Genomic DNA, 10,719 nt, shown 5'->3' on the forward strand with positions numbered 1-10,719 from the left:
TCCAGATGGCTGCGTCCCCCATCCTTGGCCGGGAGGTGCCTCAGTGCCAAACCGCTTCTTGGCTCCCCAGTTGTGTGGTCATGTCCTGGGGACATAGAAATTAGAAATAACCCCACCGAGGTGACGCTGGAGAACCAGGGCCCATGGCTGCTGGGTTTTGCTATTCCCCATTCAGTACCCCTCACACCCCAAAGTAACTTGGGGTTGTTGTATCCTCCTGAGAGTAGAGGAAACTGAGGCATTGGGTGGTTAAGGATTAGCTGCACAGTGCTGTGCTCAGGCTGGATGTGGCGTGGCCTCCGCCACGGCCAGAATAGCAGCACTGGGAGCTGCTTAGGGCATGTGGCTTCAGCCTGGGCACACAGCCCAGGTTGCAGAGAGATTTTTGCAGCCCCAGGACCTGCCCTGAACCTAAGCCAGGCACTGGAGGGGGTTTCTGCTGAAGCCCCAGCAGCGGTCAGTCCTTCCATCTAGCACACAGGCATGGTTTGTCGCTAGTTCAAGGAGCATCTGGACGATGTTCTTAGTCATATGGTTTAGTTTTAGGTAGTCTTGCGAGGAGCAGGGAGTTGGACTCAATGATCCTTATGGATCCCTTCCAACTTGAGATATTCTATGATTCTATGATACACGCTGTGAGTCTGGGTTCTTGATGCAGTCTCCCCCACATTCCCCTGGCAGGCGAGTCCTCTGCCCTCCCACCCTGCTTTGGAGTGAAGTCTGGGAGGTTCATGGGATGGAGGAGGACTCCAGACCTGTCCCCTGTGGCTTGAGCCCCAGCAGAGAGGATGGCTGGGCTCAGAGGTGGATTGAAGTTGCCTTCATTGGCTGCGCAGTGTAATGTAAAGGCTTTGCATGGTGCCAGTCTTCACCATGAATTAAAAAGCTCCCATGGAGGGGAGCCTGTAGCATGAACAAGGTGACTTTGAGCCCATCAGGATAAAGCAGGGTGCAAGCCCCCATCTCCATGTCCTGTGTGGGCACTCTCCCACCAGGCTGATGGTCAGAAGCTCATGCCCTCATCAGGATTTGGCAGCAGCTGGCACAGACCTGCACTCCATGGATGTGTCTACTGCATCTTCCCAGGGGAGACTGTCGGGGGGACACTGATCCTCAGACCTCTCTTGGCCATGGTGTGACAGAGGTGCTCAACCTTGCCAAGATGGCAGAGTTTCAGTGTCCTGAAGAGCCACAGGCACCGGTGGACGACAGGTCCCTCTGAGGTTAGCCTGGTGGTCTTCTGCCTCTCTGTCCTGGGCTCGGAGTCAGGTTTCCACCCACACCCTGGAGGGACCCGAGGCCTTTGGCAGGTCTGGTGCCAAGTACCTTTGCCACGAGCGCCCAGGCAGTGGGACGAGCTCTCGACCCAGACCTACCAGCTGGCCCAGCCTCACACATTCTTCTCAGGGCATGTACTCGCCCCGCGCTCTGCTCACCTCCTCCCCTGCCTTATCTTTAAAGCGATTTTATTTTCGGAGATTCCTTCTGCAGTTCCTTCTGTTCACCCTAGTTTCTCTCCCTCTTTGAAGAGGTTCCAGCAGGGTCCATCAAAGGCCGAGCAGATCTGTAGAAGGGGAAACGTGGAATGGTCGCTTCAGCAGCTGCTGAAGTGCACTTCCGCTGGGTTCGGGCATTTTCGGCGCTGGTGTTTGTGATGTGGTTTTTGGGGTGGTAGGAAGCTCATCCTCATATTGCTGGCAAGGCCTGAGCTGTGCCCTGCTCAGACAGGTGTGACGGGGCATCCTCAGTGGGGCAGTGGCCGCAGAAGGCTCCTATGGACCTCCCACGAAACCCCACGGGCACAACGAGGAGCCCATGGCTTTCGCCTGAGTGGAGGGGAGCTTTCTTTAGCTGGCTATCGCCTGAAGTGAACAGTCTGCCTGAATGTCCCACCAGCCCTGCATGACCATCCTCAGCAGTAGGAACATCTCCCCTGGCCACTGAATCACCCCTCTTCTTCCCCCTGTACCTCTGTGCTTGCCCCGTTGGTGTCCCGTGATATGATGGAAGAGGATGGGGCTCCTCAGCCGTGCCCCCAAGGGCTGGACAAGCCTCTCCCCATGGGACAGGACACCACCAGCACCAGACGGCAGAGCTGCCCCTTCAGTGAGCATTTTGTGGTCAGATCAGCTCCTACCCAGCCCTGGAGAGCCAGGAGGGTACCAGGGACTCAGCCATCCTCTCCAGAGTAATCCCCCGGCCGTCCCCTGACCCCTGGGAGGAATGTTTCCCATTAGCAGGCTCTGATAAGTGGCAGGAAGGAGAATTACTCTACGTGTCAGGCAGTTCGCTAGAGGTTTCCACACTTAACATATCACCGCTATCAGCTCCCTGAAATGCACTGGAGGGGAGTGCGAAGGCGGCTGATTAGATAAAGACAATCTGCAGAGGGGCTATTTCAGGCATATTTCCATCGAGCGAGAATGTCTGCTTACAGCGAGACAGGCGGAGGTGACAGGCCAGCGCTGCCAGCCCGACAGCGTCCCTCTGGCTCAGCCTGGCCATGCAAGACTCCCTCCAAAGCAAACCCCTAAATCCCCACAGCCCTGTCCCACCAGGGCAAGAGAGACAGCAGCCACCACCACGGCACAGCTTTCCATGCACCCCTCAACATCAGCAGGAGATGGGTGCAGCAGCGATGCCGCTGCCGGGACCCCAAAGGGCAGATGCTCCTGTGGGGCTTGGGATGGGGTTAGCACTGTACCCCCTCATCTCACAGCTCCCTGGGCACTTCCCAGCACGAGTGCCCTGCTGCCTGGACATCCCACCCCGGGAACAGTGTTGGTCCCCCTGTCCTGAGCTGGCTGTCCCTTGGCCAGAGGTGAAGTGCTGCCTCTATAACCCTTCATGAACATGCATGAAGCTGCTGCTGCCATGAGTGCCTCGGTGCAGTGGTACGCCATGGCATGAGGCTTGGGCAGCATGGGCACGCTGATGGCTGAGCCTCCCGGCATCGTGCTTACGCTGCATGCAGGAAGTTACCAAAATGAATATCAGGATTGAGAAAGTACCTGGAAGAGACATGACGTGAGAAATTAGTGTCCAGAGTTAGCAAGCGAGGTGCTGGGAAGGTCACACGCAGGCATGGAGACAGTGAGATCACCTGGAGACTGGGAAAATTGGAGAGGTTTTGTTTGTTCGCTTTGAATTTACCAGCTTTGAGGTTCGAGGGTTTTTTGCCACTGTAAAGCATCTGTTTAGGAATGAAGGTTGTACTGAACACTGCAAAAATTACAGGAACATGTGAGCCTTCAGTGAAGATGCTTGAGGTTTTGGCAATGCACTTCAAAACAATGAGAGAAAAGAGAATCTTGCCCTGTTCGTTTGAATACTTAATAGCACCTTAATTGCAGCTGGCCTGCCGGGACAGGCCCTGGCACACAGCAGCCATTGGAAATCATGACCAAGATCTGCCTTGGAACCTGCAAGAAAGGCGCAGAGCCAGAGCAGAACCAGAGGTGGGACATGATTCTGCCAGTCCGTGTGCAGGATCTGCCCCCACAGTGCCCTAGCTGTTTGTGGTTTTGCATCAGTTTTCATCTGCTTTGAGGTCTGGGAGCACGAGGGTGGGTGGTGTCCTGTGCACACACCGAGCCCACACAACCAGCCGCTTGCAGAGCATCAGTCCCCAGGATGATCCCACCACAGCCCCCTGCTCTCTCCACTCCTCATGCACCTTCTCCTTTGCTCCATGGGAAACTAGACTAGGGTGGTGTTGAGGAGATAAGCTGATGGAAGTGGCCGCGCTGGGCTGAGACCTGCCTGGCTGTAACAGCTGTTTCCTTGGCCTGCTGAAGGCCATGGCTCTGCTCTCCTGGCCTGTCGACCCAGCCTTCTGCTCACTGCCAGCTCAGACACTTCTCAGCTTGTCCTCCCCACTGTGCTTGGTCATCAAGCCTCACACTAGACTGAGCTCAGTTTCTCTCATGACAAGGGACAACTGTTCAAGATAGAGCGGCAACAAACTTGGGAGTTTCTCATGGGACCTGGCAGGCTTGGACCTTCAAGACTGGCTGTCACCTAGGAGGGAGCAATATTCCTGCATGTCCTCACATCGTGACAGGAGACCTTCCCACATCACTATGGCCCATCAGACATCAGCAAATGTCTGATTTCCAGTCTGTGGTCTGGATATGCCATGGTGGGATACCATCTTGCAGGCAGCAGCTTTCCCCTACAAGATGTCCCCTGTCCCTAAGCAAGGCTCTGCCCCATGGCATTTGGGCTCAAGGGTTACCACCTTGAGCGTCCCAGCGCAGCAGCTGAGCTGGACACACACACGCAGCCCATGCTACCGCCTGTTTGTTGGCGGGCGGGAGAAATAAACCTCCCTAAAAGCTACCCTGGGAAGCAAGTCCTGGTGTCGGGGGGACTCTGGCCCCGGGGGACCAGCTGCTGGGTCCATGCACAACCAGCATGGCGGCTGCTGGGGCTGCGCCTGCAGGGACCTGCTCCCCCCCCGGCAGAAGGGGATCAGCATCCATGGGTGGTCCCCACCTTGGTGCTGCAGAAGCTTGGGCACGGCTCGGGGAAGCGAAGGTGCAGACAAAAGCAGGTTCAGCACGGCAGCTCCATTTTCCACCAGCCGGTCCCGCTGCCTCTCTCGCAGCCTGGCTCAGTGCTATTTATACCTCACTCCACAGCCACTTCATGGCACAGAAAGGCCTGGTGGAAAAGCTAAGGAAGTGAAATTACTTTGGGGAAGAAATGACACTACCCGTTTATAAATAACCCAGGTTTCATTGATCTTTTAGATGCTCTCTTGGCAGAGAGTCCAATGTCATCGCTCCAGCAATGCAGACAATACTTGGGCATTGTTTTATTCTCAGTTACAGGGAAAAGGACAGCACCAGCTGCCTTTCTATCTTTAGCCCATGAGAGCACCCTTCAATTGTTCTGCACTTCAAACAATAGCCACACGTGTGGGGGGTTTAAGATTGCTGGCCTTACCAGAGCATTTTGCATCGAAATGCGGCCTTAGAGACAATAGATTTCTTTCATGCCCTGGCTGAAGCTGGTATTTATACGACAGAGAAGCCAGGGTGCAAGAGCTCCGTCTTGTTTTTCTTGTGCATGATGGGCCAGCGAGAGTTTCGGCTCCCCGGGGAGCCCTCTGAACTCTCTTCCACGAAAATAGCCCTATTGTTCTCTCTTTATTTGGCTGGTGCTGAACATCACATCATCCCCTCCGCTCGCGGGGTCAAGTTAATGGCTTTGGTACTACTCTATTGCAAAAATGAGTTTCTGCATTAATGCACAAATATCCTGAAATGCAACAGCATTGGCCAAAACCTCAGACTTGGCTATGTTGGTTTTGGAGCGAGGGAGAATTGGAGGATTTTTTTTGCCCCCGTTACAGCGTACCGGGGAAGTGAGCACGCCTGCGTGTGGTTGATGAGCGATTCTTTGAAGGTGCGGACGGGCAGCCAGGCACCCAGCTCTGCAACCGACCCGTCAGCTGCAGTGTATCAAATGCCCGCGCATAACTCGGCAGCGTCGTGGGCAATCAATCTGCTCGCTTTCTGGTGGCTCTGCCAGTGCGCTCAGTGCCGGGCTGCCTCTGCCCTGCGTGGCTGGGGGACCTGGGCTGTGCCGTGGGTATCCCGGGTGCGGGATGTGGCTGAGTTGGGGACCTACCTGCTGCAAAGCTCCCATTCATGCATCAGGCTCTGATGAGTTAGAAAAGCAGGGTCTTGTCAGAACTATTTATTCCCCCGCCCCGTCGTGGCTGATGTTGTATTGATTTTCAATTGTCTGAGCCCTGGGCAGCCTTTGAAAGGGGTTGTGACATCCCAAAACCACAAAGCCCACCTTTGAAGGCTCTTTAACAGCCAGAGGAGAGGTTTACAAGTATAAAGTGCTTTTCCTTAAACTTTGCAGGACTCTATTTTTAGCAAATAAAGATAATGTCCCAGTTGCTGTTGTTCATCTTTTGTTGCATGTAACATGCCAAATACTTACCGTGTCTGCCATATTTTTTTATCATTTAACCTTCTCTGAGCTGCATTGCAGCTCTCTTATGCTGTAGCAGAGATTATGGGCTTTCTGCATGTACAAATCCTTCCTGGGCTACTGGATTACTTTGAAAAGATCTCATTCTCCAGACTGAATTTGGAAAAGAGAAAGAAAAGGCAAGCCAGAGCTCTCTATAAAAAGTTTTCCCAGTCAGAGCAGGGTGCGTTCGTTTTGGGACCTCCCAAGGACAGGGCAGCAACTTTTTCCAACTTACTTGCAATGAAATGGGACCATTTTTTGTGACATTTTACTTAGAAATTCAAGCTTTTTATGCCCTTTCTCAGACTCTCAGAGCAAATGGAGAGGAGAGGGGACTCAGGACCCTGCCAGGACCGAGGATTGAGAGGGGAAATGCTCCTGTTTGAGTAAACTCTGTCCTTCTGCAGCGTCATTAAAACTCTTGGACTTTGTTCCTCACTTCCATTCCTCGACCAACATGTGGGCGAACAGCCCTTGCCATGTCGGGGGGGTCTAAGCAGGCTTCCGGTGCAGGGCAGTTTTCCAGCGAGACAAGGCTGGATCTACCAGTCCACTTCCAAATTCACAGCCTGGATCTGTATTAATTAAGGTGTGAATCCACAGTTACCGATCAAAGGGACGGCAGAGAGGAAAGAGTAGGACTCCCAAGTCCAGAAAAGAGACAAGGTGGGTGCATTAGAGAGCTATAATCACAGAGCTTTATTTCAGAGATAGATCTCTAAAAGCAGAGCTAAGAGGCTTGCAATGACCTGGACAACTCCTGACAGCGGTAATAGGATAAAGAGCCGGTCGTTTCTCGGCTTGGCCTGTTGACCGGTGATGATCCGTCTACGGAGGTCGACCGAGTGTAACAACAGGCATTGCCCAGTGCTTGCTGGAGAAATCCCTCCACCATGGGCAGGCATGTCCCAGGGCGGGAGGCTGCCTTTGCACCCTCCTCTTAATGCGTCCCACGGCGGGGTCCCCCTGCCTGGGGCTTTCCCTTGCTGTCCCAGGGTGTAGGCGTGGATAAGGGCACGAGCAGCACACGTGTGAGCACAGCATGTGTGTGTGAGCCTGGCACCCTCCTCAGCTGTCATGCTCTAGGTTAATACGTATGTACGTATGTATATATGTAGAGTCTTAATCCACCCACAGCCTCTCTGCAGGTTAGATGGGTCGGGGACTCTCCTGCACAGACAGGCTCCGGGGTGAAGGGCTTGCTGCACTTGGTGCAGTACCAGACTTGGTGCTGCTTTTGCTGCTGGATAACAGCAGCTCTTAGGGCAGATGGGAAACCGAGGCAACGGATGAAGTCACTTGCCAAAAGTCATCAAGTCAGTGGCCAAGCGAGGAAAGGATCTGCTCTTCCTCCCAGTCAGTCCAGTGACACATCTTACAGCTCCGGGACAGGTCACCAAGGGGGCGGGGAGGTCTCCATCCTGGGAGGTTTTCAAGGCTTGGCTATGTAAAGCCACAGCCACTCTGATCTCGTGCTAGGGACGGTCCCACTGTCAGCAGGAGGTTGGGTTAGAGACCAGCCCCTTCCCTCTCTCACTCCCTGACGCGAGGAAATGTCCGAGCTAATCCCTGGTGGTAAAGCAGACAGAAAAAATTAGTATCCGCAGGCAGCACACTGGAGTCAATGAAATAATTCACAATTTCCCGCTTTTGTGATTGCAGGATCTGAGCATCATACATAGATTCACTTGTTCTGCTCCCAAAGCTGCATTAGTGAAAAATTAAGTCCAAATAAAGATGCAGATCTGAGGCTGGTGTTCAGCTGTTGTTCTGCTGGCTACACACAAGCGTCACACAACCCTCTCCTCACCAGCAATCGATGATTTCAAATGTTCATAGCACGGGTCGCAAACCAAGTCCAGCCCCACTGCTTTTGTTGGAGCCTCCCAGTTATATCATAAATGCGCTGTGAAAATGCTTAAGTAATGATATTACTCCAGTAGGTACACAAATGATTGCCTTGTGATGATAATAAATCTTTTTTCTAGTTACGCTGCTGTGTCGATGGTACCTTACTGGCAAACCTGTTAGGGTTGTTTCATTTTATTACACTTATTGTAAGGGCAGAGCGAGTTAGGACTGACAGTTCCTTTGTTTATTTAAACAAAAAAGTAGGAAGGACCTGGTTTGGTTTGGATTTATTTACACATAAACAAATTTTATTTGTTCCTAATACAGACACGTTCCTGCAGAATTAACCCTCTTGATTTGTCACACTGCCATTTCGAGCCCTATTGCTGGGAAATGAATGTCCTGCAAGTATATGAAACTGTTCTGATATCTAAGATTTACCAGATCTGTACTCGACTGAAGAGGCACAGAACAGCGCCCAGCCTCGGATCTGTCCGAAACGAGAGCAGAGAGCAAACCCCATCTCCTGATGAACTGAGACAAAGTGAGTGTAAATACACGTCTAAAGTGGGAGAAAAATATCAGCTTGCATTACGCCGCAGGGCGTCCCAGAGACCGCTGAGGACTCGGGAGTGCCTCCCTACCGTGGCACGGCATGTGGTTGGGGGTGTCCCCCGGGGGACACCCGGTTGCACACAACAGCCTCTCTGGGAACAACGGGGGGACGTCTGCGATGGGGGCTGCCAATGGGCTGGGCTGCATCGAGGTACCCTCGGCTTACCCCCTTTTCCAGGTCCTGTCGGTGCAGTGCAGCAAAGGGATGTGGGCAATGAAGATGTTGAAGAAACGGAAAACATGAAGATGTTTCCAGTATCGGTTCAGTTCGGGTTCTTTAACTCCAAAGCCAGGCTTGCAGTTCCTCTGTCTTCCCCTGCCTGCAAAGGGTGAATTTCAACTCCCGCGAAGGCAACAGGTGATGCAGCTCCAGTACAAGAGAAAGTGCCAACGAGTTAACATGAAGAGGTTTTCCATTGCTTTTGGCTCACAGCAGCCTCAGAAATGATGCTGGGGGCTTGCAGTAGTACTCTGGGGGCAGTTCGCAGTGCACAGTAAACCAAGGTCCAGGTTACAAGTTCTCCATGGTGAAAACACCAAGACACTCACTCTAGGAAAGGAAAGGCAGAGCAGGGGTGAGCTGGCCTGCCCGGATCCTTGGGACTGCCTTTCAGACTTGATGGGTCCCTCCAAGCTGGGATAGGATGAATTGAATAGCATCAAATGGAGCTGGGGTGTCGCTTCGGCTCTCCTCCCTCGGAGGAAGCTCTCCCTCCTGTGGGAAAGGCAGAGGTTTGCAAGATCTCCCTTTTGTGCATCTGCAAGGATGCTGGTGGTCACCCCGAGGTTGGGCTCGAGCACCACGGGCTCCCTGGAGGGGCAGAGTCACCGACTGCGGTGGCCCCTCCAGAGGCTGGGGCTCTCCAGGGGGACTGTGGTGGCAGCCCCGCGTGCCCAGCCACACCCAGGCTTTCGGCATTCGGCGCTACGGAATGACGGAGTTGTTCAAATATCGGTTCAGCTCAGGCGCTTTAATTTCCCAAGCCAGGCTTGTGGTTCCTGTCTGCCACAGCCTGCAAAGGGCCAATTTCAGCTCCCGCGAAGGTGACGGATGACGCAGCTCCAGTGCACGAGAAAGTGCCAACGAGCTGACGTGCAAACCGCCACGCTCCCCTGCCTGCGCTCTGCCGGCCCTGCCGCACGCTGCCTCCGAGGGACAACACAAACTCGAATCCACCAGTTCACTGGCTGAGGTCTTGTGACTGTAAATGTCTTCAGTTTTATGAAACACAGCAGCTTTCTTCTAGTTCAGTTTTCTTAGAGCGACTCCGCAATGCACGGCTTGACACGGGCATTCAGAGAAGATGCTCGCTGGGGTCTCCCCTCTGCACGTACGGGCAGCAGAGCTTGGCACTGCGCAGCAGCAGAAGAATCAGTGGACCACCGATTTTTCCATCTGGGCGGGGTTTGACCGATGGAGGACACTCTCAGACCGGAGAGCTGGGGGCTTTCGCCACCAGAGGACAAAACCTTTCCTGGGGTGAACGCCTTGGCCGAGCAACCCCCTGATGACCAAAAGTCTTTAGATGTTGGCTGAATCCTGGAGATACAACAGCTTTTGGAGACAATCTCTTTCGGACGCCACCGGGTATTTTGTGAGTGATTCATCGGCAGCGGGAGATGGTCATGACCGCTTGTACCTTTGCCAGGCTGTTCCCGGAGAGCAGCACCACACCAGTCGAGTCACTGCGTCCCGGGCCCTTCTCCCGCTGCCCGCCCGCTGCCAGGATGCTGATCCTTGGGTGCACACCGGTGGGAAGATCGCTGGCATGGCGGCAGGCTGTGAGCTCCGCAGGGAAGCGCGTTCAGCGTTTGCACTGGAGAGTATTTCTATTCAGCACAACAAGATCTACCCCAATACATCGGTAAAATTACTGTCCCACGATATACAGACAAGACACGATCTTGTCAAGTGTTGGCACTGGATCCATCCTGGAGAACGCCCCTAGCAAGCCCCTACCTGTTCCTCAGGCCGCGGGCGTAGGCGAGGTTGAAGCCCGGTGCCCACCTCACCTTTGCGACCGCCGGGATGGCGCGCAGCCCTCGCTACCAAACCCAGCGCCAATTCCCGAGCCGCGCCGCACCGTGTCCCCGTTGGACGTAGCACCTACAACGCCAACGGGGGGGCGGGGGGGGGTAAGCCCTGCTCCACTCCGCAGGGTGGTCCTTCCCCAGGGGTCCCGCAGCCCGCCACGCACCGGGGGGCACCCCGGGCTCCCCCGCCACGGCTCTCCCGGAGCCTGCGAGGTGGCGGGGCGG

The sequence above is a fragment of the Aptenodytes forsteri genome, unplaced genomic scaffold, assembly GCF_000699145.1.
Source record: "Aptenodytes forsteri isolate BGI_AS27 unplaced genomic scaffold, ASM69914v1 Scaffold215, whole genome shotgun sequence".
NCBI lineage: Eukaryota > Metazoa > Chordata > Aves > Sphenisciformes > Spheniscidae > Aptenodytes > Aptenodytes forsteri.